Below are 13804 nucleotides of genomic sequence, written 5' to 3'. Positions count from 1 at the left end.
AAACCGGAGCCCAGTGAGGGTTCAGAGAGCAGAGCCCAGATTCCAGTGCGTGTCCAGAGTCCGGAGCCCAGTGAAAGGTCGAGAGCAGAGACCAGAGCCCAGTGAGTGGTCAGAGAACAGAGACCAGAGCCCAGTGAGTGGTAGGAGAACACAAACCGGACCCAGTGAGTGGTCAGAGAGTAGAGACCGGAGCCCAGTGAGTGGTCAGAGATCAGAGACCGGAGCCCAGTGCGTGGTCAGAGAGCAGAGACCGAATCCCAGAGCGTGGTCAGAGAACAGAGACCGGAGCCCAGTGTGTGGTCAGAGAACAGAGACCGGAGCCCAGTGAGTGGTCAGAGAACAGAGACCGGAGCCCTGTGAGTGGTCAGAAAACAGAGACTGGAGTCCAGTGAGTGGGCAGACAACAGAGAACGGAGCCCAGTGAGTGGTCAGAGAACAGAGAGCAGAGCCCAGCGAGTGGTAGGAGAACACAAACCGGAGCCCAGTGAGTGGTCAGAGAGCAGAGCCCAGATTCCAGTGCGTGGCCAGAGACCGGAGACCAGTGAACGGTCGAGAGCAGAGACCGGAGCCCAGTGAGTGGTCAGAGAACAGAGATCGGAGCCCAGTGAGTGGTCAGAGAGCAGAGACCGGAGCCCAGTGACTGGCCGAAGAACAGAGACCGGATCCCAGTGAGTGGTGAGAGAACAGAGACCGGATCCCAGTGAGTGGTCAGAGAACAGAGACTGGATCCCAGTGTATGGTCAGAGAACAGAAACCGGAGCCCAGTGAAGGGTCGGGGGCAGAGACCGGAGCCCAGTGTGTGTTCAGAGAGCAGAGACCGGAGCCCAGTGAGTGGTCAGAGAACAGAGACCGGAGCCCAGTGAGTAGTCAGGGAATGGAGGCCGGAGCCCAGTGAGTGGTCAGAGAAGAGAGAACTGAGCCCAGTGAGAGGTCAGGGAATGGAGGCCGGAGCCCAGTGAGTGGTCAGAGAACAGAGACCAGAGCCCAGTGAGTGGTCAGAAAACAGAGACTGGAGTCCAGTGAGTGGTCAGACAACAGAGAACGGAGCCCAGTGAGTGGTCAGAGAACTGAGAACGGAGCCCAGTGAGTGGTCAGAGAACAGAGACCAGAGCCCAGTGAGTGGTCAGAAAACAGAGACTGGAGTCCAGTGAGTGGTCAGAGAGCAGAGCCCAGATTCCAGTGCGTGGTCAGACACCGGAGCCCAGTGAAGGGTCGAGAGCAGAGACGGGAGCCCTGTGAGTAGTCAGAGACCAGAGACCAGAGCCCAGTGAGTGGTAGGAGAACACAAACCGGATTCCAGTGTGTGGTCAGAGAACAGAGACCAGAGACCAGTGAGTGGCCGGAGAATACAAACCGGATCCAAGTGTGTGGTCAGAGAACAGAGACCGGAGCCCAGTGTGTGGTCAGAGAACAGAGACCAGAGCCCAGTGAGTGGTCAGAGAGCAGAGACCGGAGCCCAGTGAGTGGTCAGAGAATAGAGACCGGAGCCCAGAGAGTGGCCAGAGATCAGAGACCGGAGCCCAGTGCGTGGTCAGAGAGCAGAGACCGAATCCCAGAGTGTGGTCAGAGAACAGAGACCGGAGCCCAGTGTGTGGTGAGAGACCGGAGCCCAGTGAGTGGTCAGAGAACAGAGACCGGAGCCCAGTGAGTGGTCAGAGAATAGAGACCGGAGCCCAGAGAGTGGCCAGAGATCAGAGACCGAAGCCCAGTGCGTGGTCAGAGAGCAGAGACCGAATCCCAGAGTGTGGTCAGAGAACAGAGACCGGAGCCCAGTGTGTGGTCAGAGACCGGAGCCCAGTGAGTGTTCAGAGAACAGAGACCGGAGCCCAGTGAGTGGTCAGAGAATAGAGACCGGAGCCCAGAGAGTGGCCAGAGATCAGAGACCGAAGCCCAGTGCGTGGTCAGAGAGCAGAGACCGAATCCCAGAGCGTGGTCAGAGAACAGAGACCGGAGCCCAGTGTGTGGTCAGAGAACAGAGACCGGAGCCCAGTGAGTGTTCAGAGAACAGAGACCGGAGCCCAGTGAGTGGTCAGAGAGCCGAGACCGGAGCCCAGTGAGTGGTCAGAGAACAGTGACCGGAGCCCAGTGAGTGGTCAGAGATCAGAGACTGGAGCCCAGTGCGTGGTCAGAGAGCAGAGACCGATTCCCAGAGCGTGGTCAGAGAACAGAGACCGGAGCCCAGTGTGTGGTCAGAGATCAGAGACTGGAGCCCAGTGCATGGTCAGAGAGCAGAGACCGATTCCCAGAGCGTGGTCAGAGAACAGAGACCGGAGCCCAGTGTGTGGTCAGAGAACAGAGCCCGGAGCCCAGTGAGTGGTCAGAGAGTAGAGACCGGAGCCCAGTGAGTGGTCAGAGAGCAGAGACCGGAGCCCACTGAGTGGTCAGAGAGCAGAGACCGGAGCCCAGTGAGTGGTCAGAGAATAGAGACCGGAGCCCAGAGAGTGGCCAGAGATCAGAGACCGAAGCCCAGTGCGTGGTCAGAGAGCAGAGTCCGAATCCCAGAGCGTCGTCAGAGAACAGAGACCGGAGCACAGTGTGTGGTCAGAGAACAGAGACCGGAGCCCAGTGAGTGGTCAGAAAACAGAGACTAGAGTCCAGTGAGTGGTCAGAAAACAGAGAACGGAGCCCAGTGAGTGGTCAGAGAACAGAGACCGGAGCCCAGTGAGTGGTCAGAGAACAGAGACCGGAGCCCAGTGAGTGGTCAGAGAGCAGAGACCGGAGCCCAGTGAGTGGTCAGAGAATAGAGACCGGAGCCCAGAGAGTGGCCAGAGATCAGAGACCGGAGCCCAGTGCGTGGTCAGAGAGCAGAGACTGAATCCCAGAGCGTGGTCAGAGAACAGAGACCGGAGCCCAGTGTGTGTTCAGAGAACAGAGACCGGAGTCCAGTGTATGGTCAGAGAACAGAGACCGTAGCCCAGTGAAGGGTCGGGAGTAGAGACCGGAGCCCAGTGTGTGGTCAGAGAGCAGAGACCGGAGCCCAGTGAGTGGTCAGAGAACAGAGACCGGAGCCCAGTGAGTAGTCAGGGAATGGAGGCCGGAGCCCAGTGAGTGGTCAGAGAACAGAGACCGGAGCCCGGTGAGTGGTCGGAGAACAGAGACCGGAGCCCACTGAGGAGGTCAGAGAGCAGAGACCGGAGCCCAGTGAGTGGTCAGAGAACAGAGACCGGAGCCCAGTGAATGGTCAGAGAGCAGAGACCGGAGCCCCGTGAGTGGTCAGAGAGCCGAGACCGGAGCCCAGTGAGTGGTCAGAGAGCAGTGACCGGAGCCCAGTGAGTGGTCAGAGATCAGAGACTGGAGCCCAGTGCGTGGTCAGAGAGCAGAGACCGATTCCCAGAGCGTGGTCAGAGAACAGAGACCGGAGCCCAGTGTGTGGTCAGAGAACAGAGCCCGGAGCCCAGTGAGTGGTCAGAGAGTAGAGACCGGAGCCCAGTGAGTGGTCAGAGAGCAGAGACCGGAGCCCAGTGAGTGGTCAGAGAGCAGAGACCGGAGCCCAGTGAGTGGTCAGAGAATAGAGACCGGAGCCCAGAGAGTGGCCAGAGATCAGAGACCGAAGCCCAGTGCGTGGTCAGAGAGCAGAGTCCGAATCCCAGAGCGTCGTCAGAGAACAGAGACCGGAGCACAGTGTGTGGTCAGAGAACAGAGACCGGAGCCCAGTGAGTGGTCAGAAAACAGAGACTAGAGTCCAGTGAGTGGTCAGACAACAGAGAACGGAGCCCAGTGAGTGGTCAGAGAACAGAGACCGGAGCCCAGTGAGTGGTCAGAGAACAGAGACCGGAGCCCAGTGAGTGGTCAGAGAGCAGAGACCGGAGCCCAGTGAGTGGTCAGAGAATAGAGACCGGAGACCAGAGATTGGCCAGAGATCAGAGACCGGAGCCCAGTGCGTGGTCAGAGAGCAGAGACTGAATCCCAGAGCGTGGTCAGAGAACAGAGACTGGAGCCCAGTGTGTGTTCAGAGAACAGAGACCGGAGTCCAGTGTATGGTCAGAGAACAGAGACCGTAGCCCAGTGAAGGGTCGGGAGTAGAGACCGGAGCCCAGTGTGTGGTCAGAGAGCAGAGACCGGAGCCCAGTGAGTGGTCAGAGAACAGAGACCGGAGCCCAGTGAGTAGTCAGGGAATGGAGGCCGGAGCCCAGTGAGTGGTCAGAGAACAGAGACCGGAGCCCGGTGAGTGGTCGGAGAACAGAGACCGGAGCCCACTGAGGAGGTCAGAGAGCAGAGACCGGAGCCCAGTGAGTGGTCAGAGAACAGAGACCGGAGCCCAGTGAATGGTCAGAGAGCAGAGACCGGAGCCCCGTGAGTGGTCAGAGAGCAGTGACCGGAGCCCAGTGAGTGGACAGAGAACAGAGACCGGAGCTCAGTGAGTAGTCAGGGAATGGAGGCCCGAGCCCAGTGAGAGGTCAGGGAATGGAGGCCGGAGCCCAGTGAGTGCTCAGAGAACAGAGACCGGAGCCCAGTGAGTGGTCAGAGAGCAGAGACCGGACCCAGTGAGTGGTAGAGAACAGAGACCGGAGCCCAGTGAGTGGTCGGAGAACAGAGAACGGAGCCCAGTGAGTGGTGAGAGAACAGAGACCGGAGCCCAGTGAGTGGTCAGAGAGCAGAGACCGGACCCAGTGAGTGGTCAGAGAACAGAGACCGGAGCCCAGTGAGTGGTCAGAGAACAGAGAATTGAGCCCAGTGAGTGGTCAGAGAACAGAGACCAGAGCACTGTGAGTGGTCAGAGAACAGAGACCGGAGCCCAGTGAGTGGTCAGAGAGCAGAGACCGGACCCAGTGAGTGGTCAGAGAACAGAGACCGGAGCCCAGTGAGTGGTCAGAGAACGGGGCCCAGTGAGTGGTCAGAGAACAGAGACCGGAGCCCAGTGAGTGGTCAGAGAGCAGAGACCGGACCCAGTGAGTGGTCAGAGAACAGAGACCGGAGCCCAGTGAGTGGTCAGAGAACTGAGAACGGAGCCCAGTGAGTGGTCAGAGAACAGAGACCAGAGCCCAGTGAGTGGTCAGAAAACAGAGACTGGAGTCCAGTGAGTGGTCAGACAACAGAGAACGGAGCCCAGTGAGTGGTCAGAGAACAGAGAACGGAGCCCAGTGAGTGGTCAGAGAACAGAGACCGGAGCCCACTGAGTGGTCAGAGAGCAGAGACCGGACCCAGTGAGTGGTCAGAGAGCAGAGACCGGAGCCCAGTGAGTGGTCAGAGAATAGAGACCGGAGCCCAGAGAGTGGCCAGAGATCAGAGACCGGAGCCCAGTGCGTGGTCAGAGAGCAGAGACCGAATCCCAGAGCGTGGTCAGAGAACAGAGACCGGAGCCCAGTGTGTGGTCAGAGAACAGAGACCGGAGCCCAGTGAGTGGTCAGAGAGCAGAGACCGGAGCCCAGTGAGTGGTCAGAGAACAGAGACCGGAGCCCAGTGAGTGGTCAGAAAACAGAGACTGGAGTCCAGTGAGTGGTCAGACAACAGAGAACGGAGCCCAGTGAGTGGTCAGAGAACAGAGACCGGATTCCAGTGCGTGGCCAGAGACCGGAGCCCAGTGAATGGTCGAGAGCAGAGACCGGAGCCCAGTGAGTGGTCAGAGAACAGAGACCGGAGCCCAGTGAGAGGTCAGAGAGCAGAGACCAGAGCCCAGTGACTGGCCGAAGAACAGAGACCAGATCCCAGTGAGTGGTGAGAGAACAGAGACCGGATCCCAGTGAGTGGTCAGAGAACAGAGACTGGATCCCAGTGAAGGGTCGGGGGCAGAGACCGGAGCCCAGTCTGTGTTCAGAGAGCAGAGACCGGAGCCCAGTGAGTGGTCAGAGAACAGAGACCGGAGCCCAGTGAGTAGTCAGGGAATAGAGGCCGGAGCCCAGTGAGTGGTCAGAGAACAGAGACCGGAGCCCAGTGAGTGGTCAGAGAACAGAGACCGGAGCCCAGTGAGTGGTCAGAGAGCAGAGACCGGAGCCCAGTGAGTGGTCAGAGAACAGAGACCGGAGCCCAGTGAGTCGTCAGAGAACAGAGAACGGACCTAGTGAGTGGTCCGAGAACAGAGACCGGAGCCCAGTGAGTGGTCAGAGAACAGAGAACGGAGCCCAGTGAGTGGTCAGAGAACAGAGACCGGAGCCCAGTGAGTGGTCAGAGAGCAGAGACCGGACCCAGTGAGTGGTCAGAGAACAGAGACCAGAGCCCAGTGAGTGGTAGGAGAACACAAACCGGAGCCCAGTGAGGTTTCAGAGAGCAGAGCCGAGATTCCAGTGCGTGGCCAGAGTCCGGAGCCCAGTGAAGGGTCGAGAGCAGAGACCGGAGCCCAGTGAGTGGTCAGAGAACAGAGACCAGAGCCCAGTGAGTGGTAGGAGAACACAAACCGGACCCAGTGAGTGGTCAGAGAGCAGAGACCGGAGCCCAGTGAGTGGTCAGAGATCAGAGACCGGAGCCCAGTGCGTGGTCAGAGAGCAGAGACCGAATCCCAGAGCGTGGTCAGAGAACAGAGACCGGAGCCCAGTGTGTGGTCAGAGAACAGAGACCGGAGCCCAGTGAGTGGTCAGAGAACAGAGACCGGAGCCCTGTGAGTGGTCAGAAAACAGAGACTGGAGTCCAGTGAGTGGGCAGACAACAGAGAACGGAGCCCAGTGAGTGGTCAGAGAGCAGAGCCCAGTGAGTGGTAGGAGAACACAAACCGGAGCCCAGTGAGTGGTCAGAGAGCAGAGCCCAGATTCCAGTGCATGGCCAGAGACCGGAGCACAGTGAGTGGTCAGAGAGCAGAGACCGGAGCCCAGTGACTGGCCGAAGAACAGAGACCGGATCCCAGTGAGTGGTGAGAGAACAGAGACCGGATCCCAGTGAGTGGTCAGAGAACAGAGACGGGATCCCAGTGTATGGTCAGAGAACAGAGACCGGAGCCCAGTTAAGGGTCGGGGGCAGAGACCGGAGCCCAGTGTGTGTTCAGAGAGCAGAGACCGGAGCCCAGTGAGTGGTCAGAGAACAGAGACCGGAGCCCAGTGAGTAGTCAGGGAATGGAGGCCGGAGCCCAATGAGTGGCCAGAGAAGAGAGAACTGAGCCCAGTGAGTGGTCAGAGAACAGAGACCGGAGCCCAGTGAGTGGTCAGAGAGCAGAGACCAGAGCCCAGTGAGTGGTCAGAGAACAGAGACCGGAGCCCAGTGAGTCGTCAGAGAACAGAGACCGGAGCCCAGTGAGTGGTCAGAGAACAGAGAACGGAGCCCAGTGAGTGGTCAGAGAACAGAGACCAGAGCCCAGTGAGTGGTCAGAGAGCAGAGACCGGACCCAGTGAGTGGTCAGAGAACAGAGACCAGAGCCCAGTGAGTGGTCAGCGAACAGAGAATGGAGCCCAGTGAGTGGTCAGAGAACAGAGACCAGAGCCCAGTGAGTGGTCAGAAAACAGAGACTGGAGTCCAGTGAGTGGTCAGACAACAGAGAACGGAGCCCAGTGAGTGCTCAGAGAACAGAGACCAGAGCCCAGTGAGTGGTAGGAGAACAGAAACCGGAGCCCAGTGAGGGTTCAGAGAGCAGAGCCCAGATTCCAGTGCGTGGCCAGAGTCCGGAGCCCAGTGAAGGGTCGAGAGCAGAGACCGGAGACCAGTGAGTGGTGAGAGAACAGAGACCAGAGCCCAGTGAGTGGTAGGAGAACACAAACCGGACCCAGTGAGTGGTCAGAGAGCAGAGACCGGAGCCCAGTGAGTGGTCAGAGAATAGAGACCGGAGCCCAGAGAGTGGCCAGAGATCAGAGACCGGAGCCCAGTGCGTGGTCAGAGAGCAGAGACCGAATCCCAGAGCGTGGTCAGAGAACAGAGACCGGAGCCCAGTGTGTGGTCAGAGAACAGAGACCGGAGCCCAGTGAGTGGTCAGAGAGCAGAGACCGGAGCCCAGTGAGTGGTCAGAGAACAGAGACCGGAGCCCAGTGAGTGGTCAGAAAACAGAGACTGGAGTCCAGTGAGTGGTCAGACAACAGAGATCGGAGCCCAGTGAGTGGTCAGAGAACAGAGATCAGAGCCCAGTGAGTGGTAGGAGAACACAAACCGGAGCCCAGTGAGTGGTCAGAGAGCAGAGCCCAGATTCCAGTGCGTGGCCAGAGACCGGAGCCCAGTGAATGGTCGAGAGCAGAGACTGGAGCCCAGTGAGTGGTCAGAGAACAGAGACTGGAGCCCAGTGAGTGGTCAGAGAGCAGAGACCGGAGCCCAGTGACTGGCCGAAGAACAGAGACCGGATCCCAGTGAGTGGTGAGAGAACAGAGACCGGATCCCAGTGAGTGGTCAGAGAACAGAGACTGGATCCCAGTGTATGGTCAGAGAACAGAGACTGGAGCCCAGTGAAGGGTCGGGAGCAGAGACCGGAGCCCAGTGTGTGGTCAGAGAGCAGAGACCGGAGCCCAGTGAGTGGTCAGAGAACAGAGACCGGAGCCCATTGAGTACTCAGGGAATGGAGGCCGGAGCCCAGTGAGTGGTCAGAGAACACAGACCGGAGCCCAGTGAGTGGTCAGAGAACAGAGACCGGAGCCCTGTGAGTGGACAGAGAGCAGAGACCGGAGCCCAGTGAGTGGTCAGAGAACAGAGACCGGAGCCCAGTGAATGGTCAGAGAGCAGATACCGGAGCCCCGTGAGTGGTCAGAGAGCAGTGACCGGAGCCCAGTGAGTGGTCAGAGAACAGAGACCGGAGCCCAGTGAGTAGTCAGGGAATGGAGGCCCGAGCCCAGTGTGAGGTCAGGGAATGGAGGCCGGAGCCCAGTGAGTGGTTAGAGAACAGAGACCGGAGCCCAGTGAGTAGTCAGGGAATGGAGGCCGGAGCCCAGTGAGTGGTCAGAGAACAGAGACCGGAGCCCAGTGTGTGGTCAGAGAACAGAGACCGGAGCCCAGTGAGTGGTCAGAGAGCAGAGACCGGAGCCCAGTGAGTCGTCAGAGAACCGAGAACGGACCCAGTGAGTGGTCAGAGAACAGAGACCGGAGCCCAGTGAGTGGTCAGAGAACAGAGAACGGAACCCAGTTAGTGGTCAGAGAACAGAGACTGGAGCCCAGTGAGTGGTCAGAGAGCAGAGACCGGACCCAGTGAGTGGTCAGAGAACAGAGACCGGAGCCCACTGAGTGGTCAGCGAACAGAGAATGGAGCCCAGTGAGTGGTCAGAGAACAGAGACCGGAGCCCTGTGAGTGGTCAGAAAACAGAGACTGGAGTCCAGTGAGTGGGCAGACAACAGAGAACGGAGCCCAGTGAGTGGTCAGAGAACAGAGAGCAGAGCCCAGTGAGTGGTAGGAGAACACAAACCGGAGCCCAGTGAGTGGTCAGAGAGCAGAGCCCAGATTCCAGTGCATGGCCAGAGACCGGAGACCAGTGAATGGTCGAGAGCAGAGACCGGAGCCCAGTGAGTGGTCAGAGAACAGAGACCGGAGCCCAGTGAGTGGTCAGAGAGCAGAGACCGGAGCCCAGTGACTGGCCGAAGAACAGAGACCGGATCCCAGTGAGTGGTGAGAGAACAGAGACCGGATCCCAGTGAGTGGTCAGAGAACAGAGACTGGATCCCAGTGTATGGTCAGAGAACAGAGACCGGAGCCCAGTTAAGGGTCGGGGGCAGAGACCGGAGCCCAGTGTGTGTTCAGAGAGCAGAGACCGGAGCCCAGTGAGTGGTCAGAGAACAGAGACCGGAGCCCAGTGAGTAGTCAGGGAATGGAGGCCGGAGCCCAATGAGTGGTCAGAGAAGAGAGAACTGAGCCCAGTGAGTGGTCAGAGAACAGAGACCGGAGCCCAGTGAGTGGTCAGAGAGCAGAGACCAGAGCCCAGTGAGTGGTCAGAGAACAGAGACCGGAGCCCAGTGAGTCGTCAGAGAACAGAGACCGGAGCCCAGTGAGTGGTCAGAGAACAGAGAACGGAGCCCAGTGAGTGGTCAGAGAACAGAGACCAGAGCCCAGTGAGTGGTCTGGGAGCAGAGACCGGACCCAGTGAGTGGTCAGAGAACAGAGACCAGAGCCCAGTGAGTGGTCAGCGAACAGAGAATGGAGCCCAGTGAGTGGTCAGAGAACAGAGACCAGAGCCCAGTGAGTGGTCAGAAAACAGAGACTGGAGTCCAGTGAGTGGTCAGACAACAGAGAACGGAGCCCAGTGAGTGCTCAGAGAACAGAGACCAGAGCCCAGTGAGTGGTAGGAGAACAGAAACCGGAGCCCAGTGAGGGTTCAGAGAGCAGAGCCCAGATTCCAGTGCGTGGCCAGAGTCCGGAGCCCAGTGAAGGGTCGAGAGCAGAGACCGGAGCCCAGTGAGTGGTGAGAGAACAGAGACCGGAGCCCAGTGACTGGCCGAAGAACAGAGACCGGATCCCAGTGAGTGGTGAGAGAACAGAGACCGGATCCCAGTGAGTGGTCAGAGAACAGAGACTGGATCCCAGTGTATGGTCAGAGAACAGAGACCGGAGCCCAGTGAAGGGTCGGGAACAGAGACCGGAGCCCAGTGTGTGGTCAGAGAGCAGAGACCGGAGCCCAGTGAGTGGTCAGAGAACAGAGACCGGAGCCCAGTGAGTAGTCAGGGAATGGAGGCCGGAGCCCAGTGAGTGGTCAGAGAACAGAGAACGGAGCCCAGTGAGTGGTCAGAGAACAGAGACCGGAGCCCAGTGAGTGGTCAGAGAGCAGAGACCGGAGCCCAGTGAGTGGTCAGAGAACAGAGACCGGAGCCCAGTGAGTGGTCAGAGAACAGAGAACGGAGCCCAGTGAGTGGTCAGAGAACAGAGACCGGAGCCCAGTGAGTGGTCAGAGAGCAGAGACCGGTCCCAGTGAGTGGTCAGAGAACAGAGACCAGAGCCCAGTGAGTGGTCAGCGAACAGAGAATGGAGCCCAGTGAGTGGACAGAGAACAGAGACCAGAGCCCAGTGAGTGGTCAGAAAACAGAGACTGGAGTCCAGTGAGTGGTCAGACAACAGAGAACGGAGCCCAGTGAGTGGTCAGAGAACAGAGACCAGAGCCCAGTGAGTGGTAGGAGAACACAAACCGGAACCCAGTGAGGGTTCAGAGAGCAGAGCCCAGATTCCAGTGCGTGGCTAGAGTCCAAGCCCAGTGAAGGGTCGAGAGCAGAGACCGGAGTCCAGTGAGTGGTCAGAGAACAGAGACCAGAGCCCCGTGAGTGGTAGGAGAACACAAACCGGACCCAGTGAGTGGTCAGAGAGCAGAGACCGGAGCCCAGTGAGTGGTCAGAGAATAGAGACCGGAGCCCAGAGAGTGGCCAGAGATCAGAGACCGGCGCCCAGTGCGTGGTCAGAGAGCAGAGACCGAATCCCACAGCATGGTCAGAGAACAGAGACCGGAGCCCAGTGTGTGGTCAGAGAACAGAGTCCGGAGCCCAGTGAGTGGTCAGAGAACAGAGACCGGAGCCCAGTGTGTGGTCAGAGAACAGAGTCCGGAGCCCAGTGAGTGGTCAGAGAGCAGAGACCGGAGCCCTGTGAGTGGTCAGAGTACAGAGACTGGAGCCCAGTGAGTGGTCAAAGAACAGAGACTGGAGACCAGTGATGGCCAGAGAGAAGAGACTGGAGTCCAGTGAGTGGTCTGAGACCGGAGCCCAGTGAGTGGTCAGAGAACAGAGACCGGAGCCCAGTGAGTGGTCAGAGAACAGAGACCCGAGCCCAGTGAGTGGTCAGAAAACAGAGGCTGGAGTCCAGTGAGTGGTCAGACAACAGAGAACGGAGCCCAGTGAGTGGTCAGAGAACAGAGAGCAGAGCCCAGTGAGTGGTAGGAGAACACAAACCGGAGCCTAGTGAGTGGTCAGAGAACAGAGAGCAGAGCCCAGTGAGTGGTAGGAGAACACAAACCGGAGCCCAGTGAGTGGTCAGAGAGGAGAGCCCAGATTCCAGTGCGTGGCCAGAGTCCGGAGCCCAGTGAAGGGTCGAGAGCAGAGACCGGAGTCCAGTGAGTGGTCAGAGAACAGAGACCAGAGCCCCGTGAGTGGTAGGAGAACACCAACCGGACCCAGTGAGTGGTCAGAGAGCAGAGACCGGAGCCCAGTGAGTGGTCAGAGAATAGAGACCGGAGCCCAGAGAGTGGCCAGAGATCAGAGACCGGCACCCAGTGCGTGGTCAGAGAGCAGAGACCGAATCCCACAGCATGGTCAGAGAACAGAGACCGGAGCCCAGTGTGTGGTCAGAGAACAGAGTCCGGAGCCCAGTGAGTGGTCAGAGAGCAGAGACCGGAGCCCAGTGAGTGGTCAGAGAACAGAGACCGGAGCCCAGTGAGTGGTCAGAAAACAGAGGCTGGAGTCCAGTGAGTGGTCAGACAACAGAGAACGGAGCCCAGTGAGTGGTCAGAGAACAGAGAGCAGAGCCCAGTGAGTGGTAGGAGAACACAAACCGGAGCCTAGTGAGTGGTCAGAGAACAGAGAGCAGAGCCCAGTGAGTGGTAGGAGAACACAAACCGGAGCCCAGTGAGTGGTCAGAGAGGAGAGCCCAGATTCCAGTGCGTGGCAAGAGACCGGAGCCCAGTGAGTGGTCGAGAGCAGAGACCGGAGCCCAGTGAGTGGTCAGAGAACAGAGACCGGAGCCCAGTGAGTGGTCAGAGACCGGAGCCCAGTGACTGGCCGAAGAACAGAGACCGGATCCCAGTGAGTGGTGAGAGAACAGAGACCGGATCCCAGTGAGTGGTCAGAGAACAGAGACTGGATCCCAGTGTATGGTCAGAGAACAGAGACCGGAGCCCAGTGAAGGGTCGGGAGCAGAGACCGGAGCCCAGTGAGTGGTCAGAGAGCAGAGACCGGAGCCCAGTGAGTCATCAGAGAACAGAGAACGGACCCAGTGAGTGGTCAGAGAACAGAGACCGGAGCCCAGTGAGTGGTCAGAGAACAGAGAACGGAGCCCTGTGAGTGGTCAGAGAACAGAGACCGGAGCCCAGTGACTGGCCGAAGAACAGAGACCGGATCCCAGTGAGTGGTGAGAGAACAGAGACCGGATCCCAGTGAGTGGTCAGAGAACAGAGACTGGATCCCAGTGTATGGTCAGAGAACAGAGACCGGAGCCCAGTGAAGGGTCGGGAGCAGAGACCGGAGCCCAGTGTGTGGTCAGAGAGCAGAGACCGGAGGCCAGTGAGTGGTCAGAGAACAGAGACCGGAGCCCAGTGAGTAGTTAGGGAATGGAGGCCGGAGCCCCGTGAGTGGTCAGAGAACAGAGACCGGAGCCCAGTGAGTGGTCAGAGAACAGAGACCGGAGCCCAGTGTGTTGTCAGAGAGCAGAGACAGGAGCCCAGTGACTGGCCGAAGAACAGAGACCGGATCCCAGTGAGTGGTGAGAGAACAGAGACCGGATCCCAGTGAGTGGTCAGAGAACAGAGACTGGATCCCAGTGTATGGTCAGAGAACAGAGACCGGAGCCCAGTGAAGGGTCGGGAGCAGAGACCGGAGCCCAGTGTGTGGTCAGAGAGCAGAGACCGGAGCCCAGTGAGTGGTCAGAGAACAGAGACCGGAGCCCAGTGAGTAGTTAGGGAATGGAGGCCGGAGCCCCGTGAGTGGTCAGAGAACAGAGACCGGAGCCCAGTGAGTGGTCAGTAAACAGAGACCGGAGCCCAGTGAGTTGTCAGAGAGCAGAGACCGGAGCCCAGTGAGTGGTCAGAGAACAGAGACCGGAGCCCAGTGAGTCGTCAGAGAACAGAGAACGGACCCAGTGAGTGGTCAGAGAACAGAGACCAGAGCCCAGTGAGTGGTCAGAGAACAGAGACCGGAGCCCAGTTAGTGGTCAGAGAACAGTGACCGGAGCCCAGTGAGTAGTCAGGGAATGGAGGCCGGAGCCCAGTGAGTGGTCAGAGAACAGAGACCGGAGCCCAGTGAGTGGTCAGAGAACAGAGACCGGAGCCCAGTGAGTGGTCAGAGA

Source organism: Hypanus sabinus, chromosome 13 (assembly GCF_030144855.1).
Source record: "Hypanus sabinus isolate sHypSab1 chromosome 13, sHypSab1.hap1, whole genome shotgun sequence".
Taxonomy (NCBI): Eukaryota; Metazoa; Chordata; class Chondrichthyes; order Myliobatiformes; family Dasyatidae; genus Hypanus; species Hypanus sabinus.
This window is presented reverse-complemented; position numbering follows the sequence as displayed.